At 40.7% G+C, this 21,537-nt stretch overlaps 1 protein-coding gene across 3 annotated transcripts in view; it reads left to right on the top strand.

Moving 5' to 3' along the window:
- Positions 1 to 215: 215 nt before the first annotated feature.
- Positions 216 to 21,537, top strand: part of SYTL4 (synaptotagmin like 4) — a 65,634-nt gene continuing 44,312 nt past the window's right edge. For 2 of the 3 annotated variants that reach the window (XM_032330583.1, XM_032330584.1), the window contains exon 1: positions 218 to 539. The gene's annotated coding sequence lies outside the window, so the exon portion shown is untranslated. Of the gene's footprint in view, positions 540 to 21,537 lie in introns of all 3 variants that reach the window. The other variant, XR_004282521.1, reaches the window with a different exon arrangement.

The following is a 21,537-nucleotide window of genomic DNA, read 5'->3' as shown; positions in this document are numbered from 1 at the left end:
ATGTCCTTTGCCCCCAAACGTTTCTATTTTAGACACTTTTACTTGCCTGAAAGTTAAAGGATCAGAATGGTATCATATTTTATCTTCCCAAATCATATGGTCTAGAGTCTTCATCTTATAAGTACACGACAGTTTGACAACTTTTGGCTCAGCTAAACGGAAGAGGCAGGAGATTATCATCTGAGTGACCACAGATGGAAGTGAAAAGGGGGCCATGTCCAGTCTTGGACCCCTATCCTCAGCCCTTAGGCTCCCTTTCCTAATCCGGAGGGCATCCCTTCAGTGACTTAAGTCTTTGGCTCTCAGACCACCCTTTCGGTGGCGCGGCCCCCTACTAAGGGGCCCAGAGAGCTGTGCGGCCCCTTTAAGAGTCCAGCTCCTCCCCGCTCCAGGGAAAGTTGCAGCTTTTTCCGCCTCCCGGGAGGGTGAGTAGGGCCGGCCGCCTGGGCAGGATTACTGCCTTCTTGGAGCCGGAGACCCTCCCTTGAATCCGGCACTGGGAAGTCTCACCCTCTCGCGGCACCTGTTGCAGGTGACAGGTATGTCCGCGGCCAGCGGCCGCCCCTTCGCCCTCGGTCCCGGGCTCCCTCGGGCCCCTAGCCCCTTTTCTCTGCCTAAGCGCCCCCCACCCCTATCTCAGGGACCCGCGCCCTTCTCTACCCCTCTATCCACTCTCCCAGTCTTTCCTTCTTTGTAGCTGAACCGCCGGTCCCTTCTCTCTTGTCTGCTCTCCGGACCGCACCCCCGACGCTTTGACTCCAGTCTGCTTGGGACGGTCCCTCCCGGCCAGTTTGCGTTCCTTCGGGCCTCTTCTGGCCCCTTCCCTGGCCCACCAGTCGCTAAGGGGGGCTGTACCCCCTTTGGGCTGTGCCTCCTCTAGGTCTCGCCTCACACGGAGTGGGTGGGCTTTTCCCGCCAGCCCCAGCTGGAGCCCCTCCGGAGCTGGCCCTGGGGCGGGTGGGGTCGAGCTCCTAGCGGGAACTGCACCCTCAAAGACGTCGAGTCACCTTTGCGGTGGTTCCTTTTTCAGCGCTTGGCCGTCGCGCCCGGTCTCAGCCTCGCACTGCTTCCGGACCTCGGACCTCGCGGGGTCAGCTTCTCTGGCCTCGTAGGTCCGCCTGAGGTAAAGGCTGGAGGCCGGTTGGCTGTGAATCCTGCCTCAGTGGACTCCCACTGCGCCTGGGCTGAGGACCCACGGGTGTGCTCTGGAGTTGAACTGCTTTCTCTTAACACCCTTCAAGCAGGCGTCAGAGGTTTGCTCTTGGAAGAGGGTCTCCAGAGCCCTCAGAGGGGGCACAGAATGCTCTAATCCCCAGTGATGGTTTGTAAGGGGCCAGAAAACATGTTCCTCCAGACCCCCAAAGTTGAATGAGATTTTTTTCTGGCGGTGAAAACATTTGGTTATAATTCTGGTGAACGAACAGGTGATCTGTTTTTCATTAACTGAGATTTTCTTCCCCCAGTAAGTATCCTGCTTCTTCAGGACCAGAGGAGCTAGCGTTCCGGAATATTGTTTTTGGCAGGGTTGACCCTAGACCTCGTGCATTTGAGTCTGCACAGCATCCTGGACCTCCTATTTCTAACTGGCTTCTTTTCTGTTCTTTAAGCTCCCCACCCTGACTCCTCATAAACCTTTTGATATTAAAGTGTTAATAACCTAATGTGTTTACTTCACTGAGCTGTGGATAGAAAGATGTTTAATGCAACAGATTTGAGGCCCCACCAATGAAGTTTGGGTGTTTTTTTTGTTTTTTGTTTTTTTTTGTAGTTGTAGGTTTTGGATTTTTTGTTGTTGTTTTGTTGTTGTTGTTGTTGTTGTTTTAGCACCTGCTGGAAATCCAAGTAGAAAAAGATCACCAATTTGGCTTGTGAGACTTCTCCTAGCAGGGACTGAACATTTCTGGTGCCACAATTTTAGGTCAGAGCGGTGAAATGGAGCTTGGAGGCCTATTCTGGGATAATTGGTCAGTGAGTGTATGTGGCATTCTGGTTGATGCTCTCTGAGCTCTCCCTCTTAAGGCTACTAATAATGGTGGTTAGGATCTGTTGAGCCATGCACAATGCTAAGTCCTTCACGTAGTCAACGCATATAATCCTCATGATAACTCTGTGGTACACACTACAGTTATAACCATATTGTGATGGAATGGAAACTCAGAGGTTAAGCGCCTTGCCCCAAATCACCCAACTGATGAGGGGCCTAACTGGGCAGAGCTTGTGTTCCCATCCCTTGTCCCACCACTTCTGCTGTCTTAGATTTTAGGAACACTAAATAAATAGCTCACAAGGGAGGATTAAGTGGTTAAAAATTTGCCTTCCAAGCTGAAACGTGAGTTTTGGTCCTTGACTTGATTTCAGATGTGCTGTAGACTTGGGACCACTGACCTCACTGATGTCTTACCCTTTTTACCACTTCACTTCTTAACAGGGGGCCAGTTGGAACATTACTACCATAAGCACACAGCCCTGAGTGTACCTGGCTGAATGAAGCCTCCGGGGCTTTTAGCTCGGTAGTAACTGTCCTGAAGTTAGAGGGTAACCCTGGATTCTAGGGATGTGTGTCTGACTCAACTTACTCCTTTCCTGCGGGCTAGGGAAGAGATGAGGGTGTGGTAAGTGATAAGGATTTCCCAACAGCCCACCCAGAGAGCCTGAGGGTGAGTGTGTGCTTGTTTTATCCTGGGGTGGATGGAGTACCTTCTGCACCCACAGCGCCAGAGAGAAAATGTTCTTACTCTATCCCATCTCTAGGCCTTTGATCCAAATGTTTCCTTTTCCTGAAAAGCTAGCTTGCCTCCCAAACCCACTCTCCTGCTGTTCATTCCTATTCACCTCTCAAGAATTAGCTTTCAGGTCCTCTCCTTTGGTACAACCTTACTGAACACACAGTTCCTTCCCTGGAGCCAAATTACCAGTTATCCTGTCCTAAAGCACTTTGTTTACACCTCAGGAACACCCTGAACATCTCTTAGTTGTTTTTCTACCTGGAAGGTTGTAACCTCTTTTAAGGGCAAGGTCAGGATCTTGGAGCTCGATTTCTCTTAAGTACAAGAGATTAATAAATATTCATGCTAGGCCGGAGATACCAGGCCTTTAAAGGCCCGAGGGCTGGTGGTGGTAGAATTGAAGTCCACCAAACAGCTTCCTGAGGCACTTGAGATCCAACAGCTAGGAGTTTGTACTTAAATGTCACTTCAGAGAGGCCTCTCCCTAACCACAGTATTTAAACTTGCAACCTCATCCCTGAACATTCTATATGCCACTTCCCTACCTTATTACTGTAATGTAACATATTGTGTGTGTGTGTGTGTGTGTGTGTGTGTGTTTAATTTTTCCTTCTTTTTGCCTGTCCCTTCCATCCCCTTCCGTAATATATGTTCCATGTGGGCAGGGATTTATGTTCTGTTTACTGGTAACAGAGCCCAGCACCCATAACAGAGCCTGGCACATCATGGGTGCTTAACTAATATTTGTGAAATGAATCAATGAGTGCCATTACTGTTCTAGGAATTGGAACTCTTTTGTGCTCTCCTGGACCTAAAAGGAAGTATCCCTAGTCTGTCACCTTACCACAGGCTCAGTTCCCACACAGCTTTCCTTCTGCTGAGTTTTGCTTTGAGACTACGTTCCTGATGACAACTTTGACCTAGTTGGAAGTATTTCCTCTCTCTCTCTCTCTTTTTAAGGCATGAGTCTCCGAATGGAAACTTCTAAGGTGAAAATGGAGAGAGGCGGGGCTTCTTGTTGGTAGGAAGGGGGATTTTCACTGAGAGGAGAGGATGTGGATTGTCAGACGTCTTCAGGCTTATCAGGCATTTGGCAGGCTCAATAAGCTAGAGAAAGTTCCTGTGTCCTGGGGAAATGAACAGCCAAAAAGAATTTAAGGTGGCACAAATTTGTCTTTTGGCCTCATGTTTCCCTTAGGTTTTTAGGCATGAGGTGGTTACTGGATTATAAGCTTTGTGGAAAAGCCACTGTTGAGTGCTGTGTGTCTAGTACTGGACTAGTTTAGTTTTATACTAGGAGAATTCTGCAGTGTGAGGAAACCACTATGGAACAAAAAAGAAAAAAGGTATAATTGTGTTTAAATGTGGTTTGAAATAGAAAGAAAAAAAAAGGGGGGGGCGTGGCATCTGGGTGGCTTAGTTGGTTAACTGTCTGCCTTTTGCTCAGGTCATGATCCCGGAGTCCCAGGATCCAGCTGCATTGGTCTCCCTGCCCAGTGGGGAGTTTGCTTCTCCTCTGCCCCTCACCCCACTTGTGTTGTCTCTCAACTAAATAAATAAAATCTTAAAAAGAAAGGGGGAAAAAAGAAAGGAAAAAGGGGCACCTGGGTGGTTCAGTGGGTTAAAGCCTCTGCCTTCAGCTCAGGTCATGATCCCAGGGTTCTGGGATCAAGCCTGGCACGGGGCTCTCTGCTCAGAAGGGAACCTGCTCCCCCAACGCCCACCCACCTCTTTCTGCCTGTCTCTGCTTACTTGTGATCTCTGTCTGTCAAATAAATAAATAAAATCTTTAAAAAAAAGGAAAAAACCCTAGAATTCCTTAAAAGACAAGCTTGGAAGCAGTTGGGCCCTTAAAATGGTGGTATATGTGGGATTTTCTGTCATTTGATGTATGTTAACTTCTTTAAAACTCAAGTTTGTATTAAAAAAACTTCTGCTCAGCCTCCTCTTCTACTAAATTTATCTCCTCAACCTCTGAACATTGGAGTGACCTAGGGGTCAGTCCATGTACTTTTTTCCATCCAGAATCCTAGAAGCACTCTTCCAGTCCCATGGCTTTAAATTTAAATAAATAAATACCATCTATCTATACAGTCATCACTCCCACATTTATGTGTCTGACCCAAGCCTTTCTTCTAAGCTGCAGCCTCATACATCCAGTGGCCTATTTGATAGCTCTACCTGGATGTATGTCCAATAGATAATCAAATGTGACATGGCCAAAACAGGACTCCCAATTCTTCTCAGATTCCTAGCGCTTTCCCTCAGCCTTCTCTATCTCAGAAAAATGGCACCGTCGTCCATTCAGTTGCTCAAGCTGAGAACCTAGGGTCACCCTTGATTCCTCCCCTTCTCTCACCTCCGCATATCCAATTCATCAGCAAGTCCTATTGACCTGATCTTCCAACTGTGTCATATATTATGTTGCACATCTCCATCTCCTCTGCCTGTTACCCTAGTCCAAGCAGAGGGCCCACAATGGATGTAGATATAGATGCACCCACACAAATATTTCTGTAGGGTAGCTTTATAGCAGAATTATTGGGTCAAAGGATATTTACATTAAAAAATGTGAACAGGCTTCACCAGAGTGACCTTCAGGAAGGTTTACAAGGTTTACACTCTCACCACAGAGTGCTTTTCTGCATGCCCTTGCTGAGGGTGGACAGTCTTTCTAATTTTTGCCCATCTGATAGGTGAAAAATAGTGTCTAACTAGTTTAACTTGCGGTCCTTTTATTACTAGTAAGGCTGAGTATTTTTTCATGTGTGTTGGCTCTTTGCATTTTTCCTGAGACTTGTTCCATAAGACCCTTTGCACATTTTTCTTTTGGGTTATATATTTAATTTGTTTGTAAGAACACTGTGTTTATTAGGGATATTTATTCATTGCCTGTTACATAGTGCAAGTTTTTTGCTCTTGTCATATGTCATAACTTTGTTCATGCTTGTAATCAGATAAAACACACTATAAAACATTTTGAAAAACATGTTCATTAGATTTGGCAATTAGGAGGTCAATGACGACATCAGTGCAGCAGGAGAGAAGGCAGATTGTAGAGGACTGGGGAGTGAGCATGGAGAAGGCCTGATAAGGAACATGATATATACACTTTGAGGAGGCTGGGCTACAGTGGGAAGGAAAGGGCATTTCCTGTAGACAGTTGGGTACAAGGAACAAGGCCATCTTGTTAATTTTGTTTAGTTTTAAATATAGGACATGAGCCCATTTATATGGAGATGGCATAGAACTTGATGGTACATAGTTGCTGAGGAAGTAGAAGGGTGCGGGCTCCAGAGTGAAAGAGGTAAAAAGACTGGTCTTAGAGTAAGGGAGGTAACTCTTCCACTGAGATGGGAGAGAAAGGGTCAGGACTGATGATGCTGTGGAGAAGGAAGGAACTGTGGAAGGACAAGATTGTGAGGAAGGTCCCACCTGATGTAAGGGCTGAGGAACTGGGATAGCATTTGAGAGGGATAAAAAGAGGAGCTTTTTAGAGACCTGTCATCCAGATTGCCACATCACAACGAGCCAAGAAAGGCTTGGATAACTTGAATTTGTCTCCACCGCAAGTCACAGAATCCTGTTTCCATTCTCTCCAGCAGCACTCATCAGTCCAGATGTAGAAACAGAGTGTAGATGATCTAGTTCGGGGATTTTTCTGGGTAGCCATGACAGAAATATAAGAGGGCAGGAGATTGGACAGTGCTGGTGGAATAGTTGAAATGGTGGAACCCTGTGGAACCTGTATCTGTGACTAATTCTACTTTGAACTTGAGTAATTCTTAAGAGATGGAAAGTTCTTGTGGCATCTTGTACTGTTTGTTGTTTGTAGCTCTGTTAATTCAGGCATCAGAATAGCTTTAATATCAGTGTCCTTAAACTATGGTTTGCAACTTACCAGAAAACGTGGGATGATTTACTGAGGGGCTATAATGTACCAGTTTCTAGGGGAAGTACTTGAGATATAGTGGAGAGGAAGACCATGGCCTTTTCTTCATGGAACTTACTTCAGCAGAAGAGGTATGTGTTAATGTATCGCATAAGTAGTGATTCCATCACAATTGTGATAAATTCAATAACTAATTTTTTGGAAATCACATTGTCACACTGCTGTCTCTAACAGGTTTTACCAATTTACATTTACCAACAAAGTAAAATCTTCCCTTTTTAAAATTGAATACTGTCTTTTAAAAATTTTGCTGAATTGATAGGCATGGATGAAAACACTTTCATTACCAGTAAGAGTGAAACTTTTTTCTTTTTTACAGCTATTGGCCATGTTATCTTCTTTCTTCAAGAATTATCTATTCATGCTCATTTTCTGTTAGCTACTTAAGTCTCTGGGTTTTTGGTAGATTTCTTTTCTGTATTTGAACCCATTAACCACCCTTCTCTCTCTCTCCTCCCTTAACTCTGGAAACTCTAAAATGTATTTTACCCAGTCTCTGTCTATTCCCTTTTGATCTTATTTGAATTTATTTCTTATCTACTTTAGAAACTTTGGTGTGAATAGGGATTTGACTACATTTTTATTACTTGACCCAGCAAAAATAATACATATGTCTTCTGTTCTCCTTCCAAATTCCATTCCCCAGAGGTAACAATATTAAATTTTTATATCTTTCTGGACATTTCCATGCCTGTATAAAATATTTACTTCCTCTCATCTATCCATCTACCATCCATTAATTCTATCTGTACTTGTATGTTGAAAAATACAAATGGAATCATAATGTTTATGTATTGCAATGGATTTTTACTTAATATTTTTGTCAAGCCTTCAATGTCAGTAAAAGTAGAACTGTCTCTTTTTAACAGTGACATAGGTGTTTTCAAATGTGTCTGTGGAAGGAGAAGGTAAAATGGCAGACCCTAAACCTGTCTCATCCCTCAAACATAGCTAGATAATTATCAGATCATTCTGAACACCCAAGAAATCAATCAGAGGTCTGAGAGAACAAAAACTGCAGGTCTACATGTAGAAAAGTGACCGCCTTATGGAAGGTAGGAGATGCAGAGAATTGAATTGGGGGAGAGACAGCTGTGAATACAGTGATGGATTGGGAGCCTGATTATGGAAGCTACTGCAAAGTATTATACGCAGAAGAACACAAAATCTGAGCTTTTAGAAGTATGCTACAATGGGGGATGGGCTTGACTTAAAGGTGCTCAGGTGACAAAGTGGGGTGGAATCCCAGGTGTGACACTGTGATCTGAGCATCCCCTGGGGTGCAAGAAGAATGGATAGTGCTTAACTGCTTCATTGTTCCCAGGCCGGGGAGCAGGGACCCCGGCTGAGCGCTGAACCATGGTGCTGGCTTTCTCCTCTGTTTTGCGTAAACTGTGAATTGCTACGCAGTCCTGTAACTGCTTTCCTGTAATAGGCTGGCAAATGGCAAAAACGTGGTGAAACCCTCCCCCAGAGGAACAGTGTGCGTCCATGCCATAAGAGTCCCTAATATTTGGAATTTTCAAACTCAGTCGCAGGCCTGAGATGAAAAAAAGTTAAGACACAGGGAGGATGAACGCAGGGTTCTGATGGAAATCGGGGACACAAGAGTGATTGCTCTTCTGTGAGGGCTCACTAAAGATAGGGGGCATGAACTTTCAGCTCTAGGCCTAGAGAGCTGGGCGCCAAGATATTCATCCCACCAATCAGCGCTGAAAGCCCTCAGGGAGCAAAACAGTGCCACCTAGTGGAGGTTGGAGCTGCTTACACCAAGTCCCACCACCGCTGCACCCTGGAGGTGCATTTCCCCTGGTACAGTTCCACCTGAGAATCAGTACAACAAGCCCTTCCCCAGAAGACCAGCAGGAACAACTTGCTTGCACCAAGTTTACCGATGATAGACTGCTGCAAAGCTTAAGCTCTAAGGGAAAACAGAATCTAGTTTCCTTTTTCCTTTTATTCTTTATTTTATTATTATTTCCATTTATTTTATTATTATTTTCCTTTAAACATTTTTAAATTAATTTTATTTTTTGTTTGCTTACTTACTTACTTAATTTATTTTGGGATCCAGATTCTTTTTAACAAGCAGGCCAAAACACACCCAGGATATAGTTTTTTTCCTATTCCTTATTTTTCTTCTTCTTCTTCTTCTTTTCTTTTCTGGAAAATTGAGGAAACAGAGAAATTCACCCCAAAAGAAAGACTGGGAAGCAGAACTCAGCCAGGGATTTAATTAATACCAATATAAGTAAGATGTCTGAATTAGAATTTTAAACACTGATTGTAAGGATACTGGCTGGCCTTGAAAAAAGCATAGAAGACACTAGAGAATCCCTTGCTGCAGAAATAAAAGAACTAAAATCTAGTCAGGCCAAGATTAAAAATACTATACCTAAGATGCAATCCAAAGTGGAGGCCATAAAAATTAGGATGGACTAAGTAGAGGAGCGAATCAGTGATAGAGAAGATAAAATTATGAAAAATAATGAATCTGAAAAGAAGGGGGAAAGAGGGTGCCTGCGTGGCTCAGTCGGTTAAGCATCTGCCTTAATTTCAGGTCATGATCTTGGGATCATGAGATGGAACCCTATTTTGGGCTCCCTTCTCAGTGGGGAGTTTGCTTCTCCCTCTCCCACCTGCTCATGCTCTCTCTCGCTATCTCTCTCTTTCTCAAATAAATAAATAAAATATTTATTTAAAAAAGAGGGAAAGAGGGACGCCTGGGTGGCTCAGTTGGTTGGACGACTGCCTTCGGCTCAGGTCATGATCCCGGAGTCCCGGGATTGAGTCCCACATCGGGCTCCCAGCTGCATGGGGAGTCTGCTTCTCCCTCTGACCTTCTCCTCGCTCATGCTCTCTCTCACTGTCTCTCTCTCTCAAATAAATAAATAAAATCTTAAAAAAAAAAAGAGGGAAAGAAAGGTAATGGATCATGAAAGTAGACTTAGAGAACTCAGCAACTTATTAAAATGTAATAACATTTGTATCATAGGAGTTCCAGAAGATGAAGAGAAAGAAAAGGGGCCAGAATGTTCATTCAAAAAAAAATTATAGCTGAAAACTTCCCTAATCTGGGGAAGGACATAGACCTCAAAATCCAAGAAGCAGAGAGAATTCCCCTTAAATTCAACAAAAACCAGCCATTGCCAAGGCATATCATAGTCAAATTTGCAAAATACATAGACAAGGAAGGAATCCTAAAAGCCGCAAGGGAAAAAAAGTCCTTAACCTACAAGGAAAGACAGATCAAGCTCACAGAAGATCTGTCCACAGAAACTTAGCAAACCAGACAGAAGTGCAGAAAATATTCAGCGTGCTGAATGGGAAAAATAGGTAGCCAAGAATTCTTACCCACCAAGGCTGTCATTCAGAATAGAAGGAGAGATAGAGTTTCCCAGACAAACAAAAACTAAAGAAGTTTGTGACCACTAAACCATCCCTGCAAGAAATTTTAAGGGAGACTCTTTGAATGGAGGGAAAAAAAACACCAAAAGCAGCAAAGACTAGAAAGGACCAGAGAACATCATCAGAGAGACCAACTTTACAGTTAACACAATAACACTAAATTTATATGTTTCAGTAATCACTCTGAATGTAAGTGGACAAGATTCTCCAATCAAATGACATAGGGTATCAAAATGGACAAAAAGCAAAATCCATCTGTATGCTGCTTCCAAGAGACTCATTTTAGACTTAAAAACACCTGCAGATTGGAAGTGAGGGGATGGAGAACCATCTGTCATTCTAATGGATGTCAAAAGAAAGCCAGAGTAGCCATACTTATATCAGACAAACTAGATTTCAGAACAAAGACTGTAAAAAGAGATGAAGAAGGGCGTTATAATTAAGGGGGTTATCTATCAAGAAGATATAACAATTACAAATAATTATGCCCCCAACTTGGGAGTACCCAAATATATAAATCAACTAATAAGAAAGAAACTCATTGATCATAATACAGTAATAGTAAGGGGCTTTAACACCTCACTTACAACAATAGGTAGATCATCTAAGCAGAAAATCAATAACAAAACAATGGCTTTGAATGACACAGTGGGCCAAATGGACTTAACAGTTGTATTTAGGACATTTCATCCTAAAGCAGCAGAATACACATTTTTTTGAGTGTTTGTGGAACATTCTCCAGAACAGACCACATACTGGGTCACAAATCAGCCCTTAACAAGTACAAAAAGATCGAGATCATAGCATGCATATTTTCAGACCATAGTGCTATGAAACGTGAAGTCAACAACAAGAAAAACCTTGGAAAGACTTCAAATACGTGGAAGTTAAAGAACATCCTACTAAAGAATGAATCCATTAACCAGGAAATTAAAGAATAAATTTTAAAAAATGGAAGCGAATGAAAATGAAAACATGATAGTCCAGAACTTTGGGATACAGCAAAAGCAGTCTTAAGAGGGAAGTACATATCACTGGGTATTTACTCTAAAGATACAAACATAGTGATCCAAAGGGGCACGTGCACCCGAATGTTTATAGCAGCAATGTCCACAAGATCCAAACTATGGAAAGAACCTAGAAGCCCATCAACAGATGAATGGATGAAGAAGATGTGGTATATATATTCAATGGAATACTATGCAGCCATCAAAAGAAATGAAATCTTGCCATTTGCGACGACCTGGGTGGAACTAGAGGGTATTATGCTTAGTGAAATAAGTCAGTCGGAGAAAGACAAGTATCATATGATCTCCCTGATATGAGAAAGTGGAGATGCAATGTGGGGGGTTTGGGGGGTAGGAAGGGAGGGAGACAAACCATGAGAGACTCTTAATCTCACAAAGCAAACTGAGGGTTGCCAGGGGTAGAGGGGTAGGGAGAGGGTGGTGGGGTTATGGAGATTGGGGAGGGTACCTGTACCCCTGGGGCTAATAATACATTATATGTTTATAAAATAATATAAATAAATAAATAAATAAATAAAGAGGGAAGAAGATACCAATACAGGCCTACTTCAAGAAACAAGAAAGGTTTCAAAGACACAACCCAACCTTAAACCTAAAGGAGCTAGAAAATGAAGAGCGAATAAAGCCTAAAGCCAGCAGAAGGGAAATAATAAAGATTAGAACAGAATTAAATTATATAGAAACAAACAAAAAACCCTAGTAGGATGGATTAACAAACTAAGAGCTGGTTCTTTGAAATAATTAATAAAATTGATAAACCACTATGAGACTTATCAAAAACAAAAGAGAAAAGATCCAAATAAATAAAACCATGAATGAAAGGGGAGATCACAACCAACATCAGAGAAATGCAATTATAAGAGAAAACTATGAAAAATTATATGCCAACAAATGGTCCACCTGGAAGAAATGGACAAATTCCTAGAAACCAATAGACTACCAAAGCTGAAAAAGGAAGAAATAAAAAAAATTGAAGAGACCTGTAACCAGCAAAGAAATTGAATCAGTAATAAAAATCTCCCAGGGGGTGCCTGGATGGCTCAGTGGGTTAAAGCCTCCGCCTTTGGTTCAGGTCATGATCCCAGGGTCCTGGGGCCGAGCCCTGCGTTGGGCTCTCTGCTCAGCGGGGAGCCTGCTTCCTCCTCTCTCTCTCTCTCTCTCTCTTTCTCTGCCTGCCTCTCTGCCTGCTTGTGATCTCTGTCTGTCAAATAAATAAATCTTAAAAAAAAAAAGGCTCCCAACACACAAAAGTCCTGGGCCAGATGGATTCCAAGGGGAATTATACCAGCCATTTAAAGAAGAGTTAAGGGGCGCCTGGGTGGCTCAGTGGTTTGGCCTGCTGCCTTCGGCTCGGGTCATGATCTCAGGGTCCTGGGATCGAGCCCCGCATCGGGCTCCCTGCTCTGCAGGAAGCCTGCTTCCCTCTCTCTCTCTCTCTCTGCCTGCCTCTCTGCCTACTTGTGATCTCTGTCTGTCAAATAAATAAATAAAATCTTTAAAAAAAAATAAAGAAGAGTTAATACCTCTTCTTCTCAAACTGTTCCAAAAAAGATAGAAATGGAAGGAAAACTTCCAACCTCATTCTGTGAAGCCAGCATTATCTTGATTCCAATACTAGACAAAGACCCCACTAAAAAGGAGAATTATAGGCCAATATCTCTGATGAACATGGATGCAAAAATTTTCATTAATATACTAGCAAATTGAATTCATCTGTACATTAAAATAATTATTTACCATGATCAGATGGGATTTATTCCTGGGCTGCAGGGGTAGCTTAATATTTGCAAATCAATCAATATGATACACCACATTAATAAAAGAAGAGATAAGAACCTTATGATCCTGTCAATAGATGCAGAAGAAGCATTTGACAAAATGTAGCATCCTTTCTCAATAAAAACCCTCAACAAAGTAGGGCTAAGTGGAACATACCTCAGCATCATAAAGGCCATATACAAAAGACCCACAGCTAATATTCTCCATGGGGAAAAACTGAGAGCCTTTACCCTACTGTCAGGAAGAAGACAAGTATGTCCACTCTCACCATTACTATTTAATGTAGTACTGGAAGTCTTAGCCTCAGAACAAAAAGAAATAAAGGGCATCCAGATTAGCAGGGAGAAATCAAACTTTCACTATTTGGAGACAACATGATATTCTATGTAGAGAACCTGAAAGACTACACAAAAATTTGCTAGAAGTAATACATAAATTCAGCAAAGTTTCAGTATATAAAATCAATGAGCAGAAATTGTTGTATTTCCATATACCAATAATGAAGCAGCAGAAAAAGAAATCAAGGAATTGGTCCCATTTGCAATTGCACCAAAACCCATGATATCTAAGAATAAACCTAACTAAAAAGGTGAAATATCTGGGCTCTGAAAATTGTAGAACACTTATGAAAGAAATTGAAGAGGACACAAAGAAATGGAAGAGCATTCCATGCTCATGGGGTGGAAGAGCAAACGTTGTTAAAATGTCTGTGATTCCCAAAGCAATCATACATTTACTGCAATCCCTATCAAAATACCAACAGCATTTTTCATAGAGCTAGAACAAACAATCCTAAAATTTGCATAGGACCACAAAAGACCCTGAATAGCCAAAGCAGTTCTGAATAAGAAAAACAAAACTGGAGGCATCACAATTCCAGATTTCTACCTATAATACAAAGCTGTAGTCTTCAAGACGGTATGATACTGGCACAAAAACAGACACATAGATCAATGGAACAGAATATCCATACAGTTGTGGGTCCATTTCTGGACCCACAACTGTATGGATAACTAATCTTTGACAAAGCAGGAAAAAATATCCAATGGAAAAGGACAGTCTCTTCAAAGAATGGTGTTGGGAAAGCTGGACAGAAATGAGCAGAAGAATGAAACTGGACCACTTTCTTATACCATACACAAAAATAAATTCAAAGTGAATGAAAGACCTAAATGTGAGATAGGAAACCATCAAAATCCTAGAGAACATGTGCAGCAACCTCTTTGACCTTAGCCATAGCAACTTATAACTAGACACAGTCTCTGGAGGCAAGGTAAATGAAAACAAAAATGAATTATTAGGACTTTTAAAAAAGACTTTAAGAGACTCTTAAGATAGAAAACAAACTGAGGGCTGATGGAGGGACATAGGATGGGGATGGGCTAGGTGGGTGATGAGTGTTAAAGAGGGCACTTGTGGTGAGCACTGGGTGTTGTGTGTAGTGATGAATCACTGCATTCTACCCCAGAAACCAATATTTCACTGTATGTTAATTAACTAAAATGAAAAAAAGGCATAAAACCAGTGGCATAGTATTCCATTATATATGTACCATAGTTAACATAATCAGTTTCTTATCGATATATGTTTATATTGTTGTATAACTTTTTTGTTTATTCAAACACCAAGCACCCTTATATATTTGTATGTGTACTTGAATATCAGTAGGATAAGTTTTTCAAAATGGAATGGCTCCACTGAAAAGTGGTAAGTGGTGTTAAAGATCCAGAGAGGTCTAGGAAGATAAAGACTGGCTACTGTCCCCTGGATTTAGGAGGTTCCTGGTGACCTTAGAGCAATTTCAAGGGGTGAGTGGCCTGGATGCTAGACTTTGGTAGGTTGATAATTGATTGGGGATATGAGGAGGTGGAGGCACTGAATATGGAGAATTCCTTAGAGAAACTTGGCTCTAAATAGCAGTGAGAGTGGTAGTAGGGAAAAGGTTGGTATCTAGGGATGGTTTTTTTTTTTTAAGATTTTATTTATTTATTTGTCAGAGAGAGAGAGAGAGAGAGAGAGCCAGAGCGAACACACAAGCAGGTGGAACAGCAGGGAGAGGGAGAAGCAGGCTTTGTGCTGAGCAGAGAGCCCCATGTGGGGCTCAATCCCAGGACCCTGAGATCATGACCTGAGCTGAAGGCAGAGGCTTAACCAACTGAGCCATCCAGGTGTCCCAAGGGATTTTTTTTTTTTTTAATTTAGGAGAGACTTAGACATTTAACAGCTGATGGGAAGGAAGGGATAATTGATGGAGCACAGTCCTTATAGGGTGAAGCTTTTATGTTGGATAGAAGAGGATCCAGAATGAAATGGAGGGATTAACCTTAAACAAGAGGAAGTACATTACTAGGTGGGAAGAACAAAAAGTGAATATAGATGAAAATAGATTTATAGATTTGGTGGCAGGAACTTGTCTGAGGGGATTTATATTTTTCTGTGATGTAGGAAGAAATGTCATCTTTAGATGAGGGGTTGAAGTGGGGCAAGGGTTGGGTTGGAGATTTGTAGTTCGTAAGGAAGGTTTAAAATAGTTATTGTGGTGAACAGGAAAGCATAGTCAGGGTGTCAGGCAGTGTTGAGGTCAGCTTGATGACCAAGAATCATACTGATAATAACCTATCAGACTGTGATTTTCTTCTAGTAGACTTCAGTAGGTCCAGTGCAGGCATAAAGCACAACAGTTGGGCTCTTGTAGGGTTATGTTTTTATCAGATATTTGCAATGAAAATGGGTCATTGAAGATATTGGCAGAGTGAAGTTGAAACAATAGAATTCAAACTGCCTAGGAGAGGAAGTGAAAACAATTAGGAGCTGACAGAGCAGAAGCAGAAGGGTATTTGAATTAATGATATCAAAAGTGAAGTCCTGGATGATAAGCTCTTAGATGTGTCTGAATATATTTGGTATTTTTGTTGCCAGCTCATTTAATCAACAAATATTTATTGTATGCATATTATGTGCCAGACAATGCCCTGGGCACTGAAGGTATAGAGATGAACAAAACAAAGTCCCTTCTTTCATACAGCTTGCTGTCTAGTACAGGAGATTGTTCATTTTTATAAAGGGGCGTCCTCATTGATAATGCTGATTACTGTTTGTGTACTTATATTTAGAACTAATAATGAATGATAAAGTGAAATATTTACATATATAGGGTAAGGAAAGTTCAGATAGACATTTTGAGTGCCTCCCTTATTGTACGTTATAGTAACTGAATTATGAAAATTTATAACCCCCCTTAAAACTTTTTAAGGTAATTTCATATGCTATGCCAGAAATGAAGATAAAACAAAGATACACACACATAATTTGAACATTTTAGCATTTTAAATTTTTTTATGCTTTAGGATTTTTTTAAATATCTACATTGCTTCTAGCTATAGACCAGATGTCGATATTGCATGTACCAATCTGGTTCTAGGGATTTAATGTAATGTGTTAAGTAATTATGGTTAAGCAGTTTAGGAGGGAAAGAAAGTATGTTCATATTTTTACCTTTATTTTATATTTTCCAATTTATGCCTCCTCTTTTGTGTATATATACTTATGGATATGTTAATATTTTATTTGAAAGAAATTAGCATTTATGTCTTAGGCCTTATTTATGTCTTTAGGCCTTAAATAAACCTTAAAATTATTCACTACATATACAGTTAAATTTAAGTTCAACCACAGGTTATTTGATTGTGTTTTAAGGTTTCTGTGGCCGTAGCTAGATCACAGCATCCCTAAAATTAAAAAAGAAACCAAATGCATGAAATCACAGTTATGTGTGAACATGGGCTGGATTAGTCATGAACCATCATGATTTCTCATCTAAGGGGACTGTGTGGGTGATTTTTAAGTGACATGGCTTGCAAGAAAGAATTAGATGATTAGCTAGAGTTCAGTTTAGAAATCCCCACCATCTGTGACCCTGGTAGAAGAGGGTCTTCCCTACAAGGGTGATGGTTTATAAAAGCTCATTGACTAAGGAAAGATAATGGTATTGTACACAGTCATGGGACTTATTGAAAAATGACAACGTGTCAGCTCTTACCAGACTTAAAAAAAATTTTGTGCATATAAATGATCTGGATTTTAAAACATTATATTTTTTTAGTGGGGAATTTTTAATCTGCTTAAGCCTCTGGGCTGTTAAGGAAAAACAGTTGGGCAGAGAAGAGGATAAACTGGGCATTCGTCCCCCCTCCATCAACCTCATGGGGCTCTTGCGAGCCTTCCTGGCTTATGTGACAGGTAGCTTTAAGTGTAGGTCTTGCAAGCTGGAAAGCCAAATGGGATTTGACATATATATGCATTTCTCTTGTTGCCAAGGGTGGTATTTGGACACATGGTCTCATTTTTATGATCTTTTATATATACTTACTTCTATGTACCATGTTTATGGAGATCTGCCTTCCAGGATTGGTAGTAGGTTTAAGATGTCCGGAGTTGCTGAGGAGAAGGACATAGTGTGAAATCATGAAAATTAAGACCACATTTCCATGTATCAAAAAAAAAAAAAAACCCAAAAAACAAAACCCACCCTGCAGGAGAAATATATATATTAAGACACCCAACATCCCTCTGGGGCTTACTTTATTTAGAGAAGTGTGTATTATTTTAAGTGGGAATTTCTTCAGACCATTTATGAGCAGAATTTGGTGGCATTGAAAGGTAACCATGTGGTTTCAATCTGGAGGAAATTGTCCCCAACTGTGATTCTAAGAACTAACAAAAGAGATTATATTTTAGTTACTTCCCCCATATGCTCCTACTGTCCTTTAGAAGGGATATCCTGAATGAGGCAAGATCAGGGGACTGAGAAAGTAAGCCAGACTGAGGGCTTCTCAAACGTTCATTTGTTACTAGCTGAGGATTTAAAAAAAACAAACTCCAGTTACTGAGTGTAAGGTGTCCCTTTTCCAAATTATAAGCAATATTATCAGAAAAAGAAGAGACTGTATAGTATAGTGGTTAAGAGGTCAGACCCTGGAACCATCCTGCCTGGGTTCAAAGACCAGATTGTCTCTTATAGGATGTATGACCTTGGGCAAGTTACTTGCCGGACTCGTGCCTCCCTTTCCTTGTTTGTAAAACATGATAATATAGTATCTGCCTCACAACGTGATCATGAGGACTAAATGACTGCATCTGTAGGAAGTGCTTAGAAAAGTGCTAGGTACATAGTAAACATTATAAAGTATAAGCTGCTTCTCCTCCTTTTTTTTTCATCTTCATCAGTTGGTGGGTATCTTTAAGCTATCTGAAACTGCTAATGCCTCAGTGTATAAAAACTCCACTTTGATAGAACCTGTTTTGAGAAGGATCGTAAGGAGCAAAAGAACCTTAGTGTAAACGCTGAATCAGAATCTTGTAAACTTGAGAGCTAGTTACAAATTTCTCGTTGTTAGGGGAAAAAAACTAACAACTTGGCTAACATAACACTTGAGAATGGACCCCACTGCAGGCATGCCTGGGCACATTGTCTGAGATTGCAGGGGTCTAGACGCCACTTGACTGTTAGGAAACCTCAACTGCCCTTTGGGTTTGGGGCCTTGATTCTGACTCCTCTACTTTATTACCGCTCTTGTTTTTCTTCTTTTGATCCTATTTTTTATTTTATTTTTTTAAAGATTTTATTTATTTATTTGACAGACAGAGATCACAAGTAGGCAGAGAGAGAGGGGGAAGCGATGCGGGGCTCCATCCCAGGACCCTGAGATCATGACCTGACCTGAAGGCAGAAGCTTTAACCCACTGAGCCACCCAGGCACCCTGATCCTATTTTTTAAATTGTACTATTTTGTTATGTTTTATGTATCTTTTTAAGTCATATTAAATCCCATCTGGAACAATGTATTAGTAAATAGTTTTTCAGCTGGTCATATCAAATTACTAACATTTACTTAATATTGATGCTTGACAGCCTATCCCTATGCAGAGAGGTATGGTGACTTTCCATCTGGAAAAGACTACTGATTAGACTTCTCAAATATCACAGTGAGATGTCAAAACAGCTATATGCTCATATCTTTTTCAAAGCATATGGTTAATAATAATTAAAATTAAACAGCTGCCAAATTGGCTGCTTATTCCAGACTGGGCACTTTTATGTGCCTTTTACTATGCCTTTTACTCATGATGTACACTGGAATCATCACAGCCTTAGGCAGGAGCTATTATTAACCACTGCTTTTACAAATGGGGAAATTGAGACTCAGAGAGGTCAAATAACTTACTGAAGGTCACACAGCTAAAAAAGTAGTGAAGCTCTGTTTGAAAGCCAGGCAGCTTGGTCCCAGATCCGTGTTTATAGGCACTATTCTAAGCAATACTTCTCTTAATTAGAAATCTAGCACATTAGAACCTCCAGTTCTAGTAGAAGAGAATGTTCTGTTTTACACAGATTTTTATCACAGCCTTCTCAAATCTATATTCTGCATAACTATCAGAATGTTCTAGCAAGTCTTTGCCTTACCTAAAACTCTTCAATGGTTCCCTTTGTCAGAGGCTAATTATCCATGTTTCTGAGCATAGTATATCAAACTCTTCCCTTTGCATGATATGATTCTCACCCCTTGTCTCTTCCACACCCCCCTTGCAATGTACTTTCCAGTACTGCTGTATTGCTTGCTCATACCATGTTGCTTTATGCTTCCATACTTTTGTAAATGCCACGTGCTCTACTTGGCTTCACCAGCTGGTCCACATTATTTACAACCAGTTCACATGCTACGGCTGGTATCTCTTTCTAGTTCCCTTCCCCGAAGTTGGTGTAGGTGTTCCAAGTTGGTGTTCTCATTATACCTTGTGAATATATTTCTTGGATCACCATGTTATTTTATGATTATCTATTTAAGTATCTCTTTCAATAGGCTGTGAACTGCTTTGGGGCAGGGGCTGTACATGATTTTATCCTTAGCCAGTTAACATTGCCCTTAGCATGTAGTTGGCCCTCCTAACTAGGGAGTATTCTGTAAATAGTGCAGAATACAGAGCTTCAGGTCAGGGAATGAAGTGGGTTTTTGAAGAACTAAAACCACATGAACATTCAAAGTTAACTACCAGGACAGCAGAGGGAGGTCTCACAGAAGAATCTTTGGGCCACATACATTTATGTTATTTAATCCAGGAACCAGAAGGGGCTTGGGGGGATGGGAATAGGGGTCTAAAGAAAAGTTGGAAAAATTACCATATTAAGTGTCTAGGTATATTTTATTTTATTTATTTTTTTTAAAAATATTTTATTTATTTATTTGATAGACAGAGAGAGATCACAAGTAGGCAGAGACACAGACAGAGGGGGAGGAGGGAAGCAGGCTCCCTGCTGAACAGAGAGCCCGACTCGGGGCTCAATCCCAGGACCCTGAGATCATGATCCAAGCTGAAGGCAGAGGCCCTAACCCACTGAGCCACCCAGGCACCCCTAAAACAGGTATATTTTAATAAAATATTTAGAGTTATTTTCTTAGAGGGATATCTACCCTAAAATTTATAGGGACAGTTGATAAAATGTCTAACACTACCCAAAGTAAACATTTTATTAACTGTAAGCAGTGTTGTATGTTCACTCAGCTGTTACCAACCAAAAAAATGTTCTCTGTTGGTGCCTTTGTGCATGGGTGGCTGGATCCAAATAAGGAGATTTGGGGAAACCCTGCATCTCTGGAAGCTTTCTTTTCATGTAATCTTTTTTTTTTTTAAATAAAGTGTGCAGATTTACCACATAATCTATTTTGGTCTCACTTCTGTGCTCTAAAATTCATTCTTTTACCTTTAGATTTTCAAATAGTATTTTTTTCTACAAAGGGAGTTGGATTTTGTCAGCTTTTAAGGGCTCTACCTCATTTGTGTTTTGGAAACCCACACATATGATAAGTATTCATTCTGAGAATGCTTAAGATTGGTCTACTTCAGATACTGTAATTGCCTTGGTTACAATTAGTTAATAGAGTTCACTTTGGAATATACTTCATTCATGGCAGCACAAGTCCTTATTTGCTGTCCTATTTGCCTCAGGGCAACTGCATTACAATCGTCAGAGTGATTTATTCTTTCCTAATTAACGTACATCATAAATATATGCAAGCAGAATCACAATAACATATGGCAATTTGTAAAAATGGTTTCACAGTAACATATGGCAGTTTGTAAAAATGGTTTCCCTTCATCCTCCTTTAAGCAAAACTTGCCAAACTTTTTTGATCATTCTCCCTTACCACTAAAAATTTTGATCACCCCTACTATATGTATATTTACTTATAAATGGCATATTAACTGTACTAATATTATATAAGATATTCATTTCTATAAAAATAGAAATAAAGGTACAAGATGAAATGAATACTTTAAAATTAATTTTAGTATTTATCAGGGCACCTGGGTGGCTCAGTTGGTTAAGCAACTGCCTTTGGCTCAGGTCATGATCCTGGAGTCCTGGGATCAAGTTCTGCATCAGGCTCGCTGCTCAGCGGGGAATCTGCTTCTCCTTCTGACCCTCCCCCAGCTCATGCTCTCTCTCATTCTCTTTCTCTGAAACGAATAAATTAAAAAATTAATTTTGGTATTTATTAATGGTGTAATAACATTTGCTCTCGTTTTTTCCTTTGCTCTCATTTTGATGAGAACACTGACATTAAATGTGCTTTGTTTAAACAAA

This window comes from Mustela erminea, chromosome X (genome assembly GCF_009829155.1).
Source record: "Mustela erminea isolate mMusErm1 chromosome X, mMusErm1.Pri, whole genome shotgun sequence".
In the NCBI taxonomy this organism is placed as follows: Eukaryota; Metazoa; Chordata; class Mammalia; order Carnivora; family Mustelidae; genus Mustela; species Mustela erminea.
The sequence above is the reverse complement of the archived record's forward strand: the minus strand, read 5'-3'. Positions and strand labels throughout refer to the sequence as shown.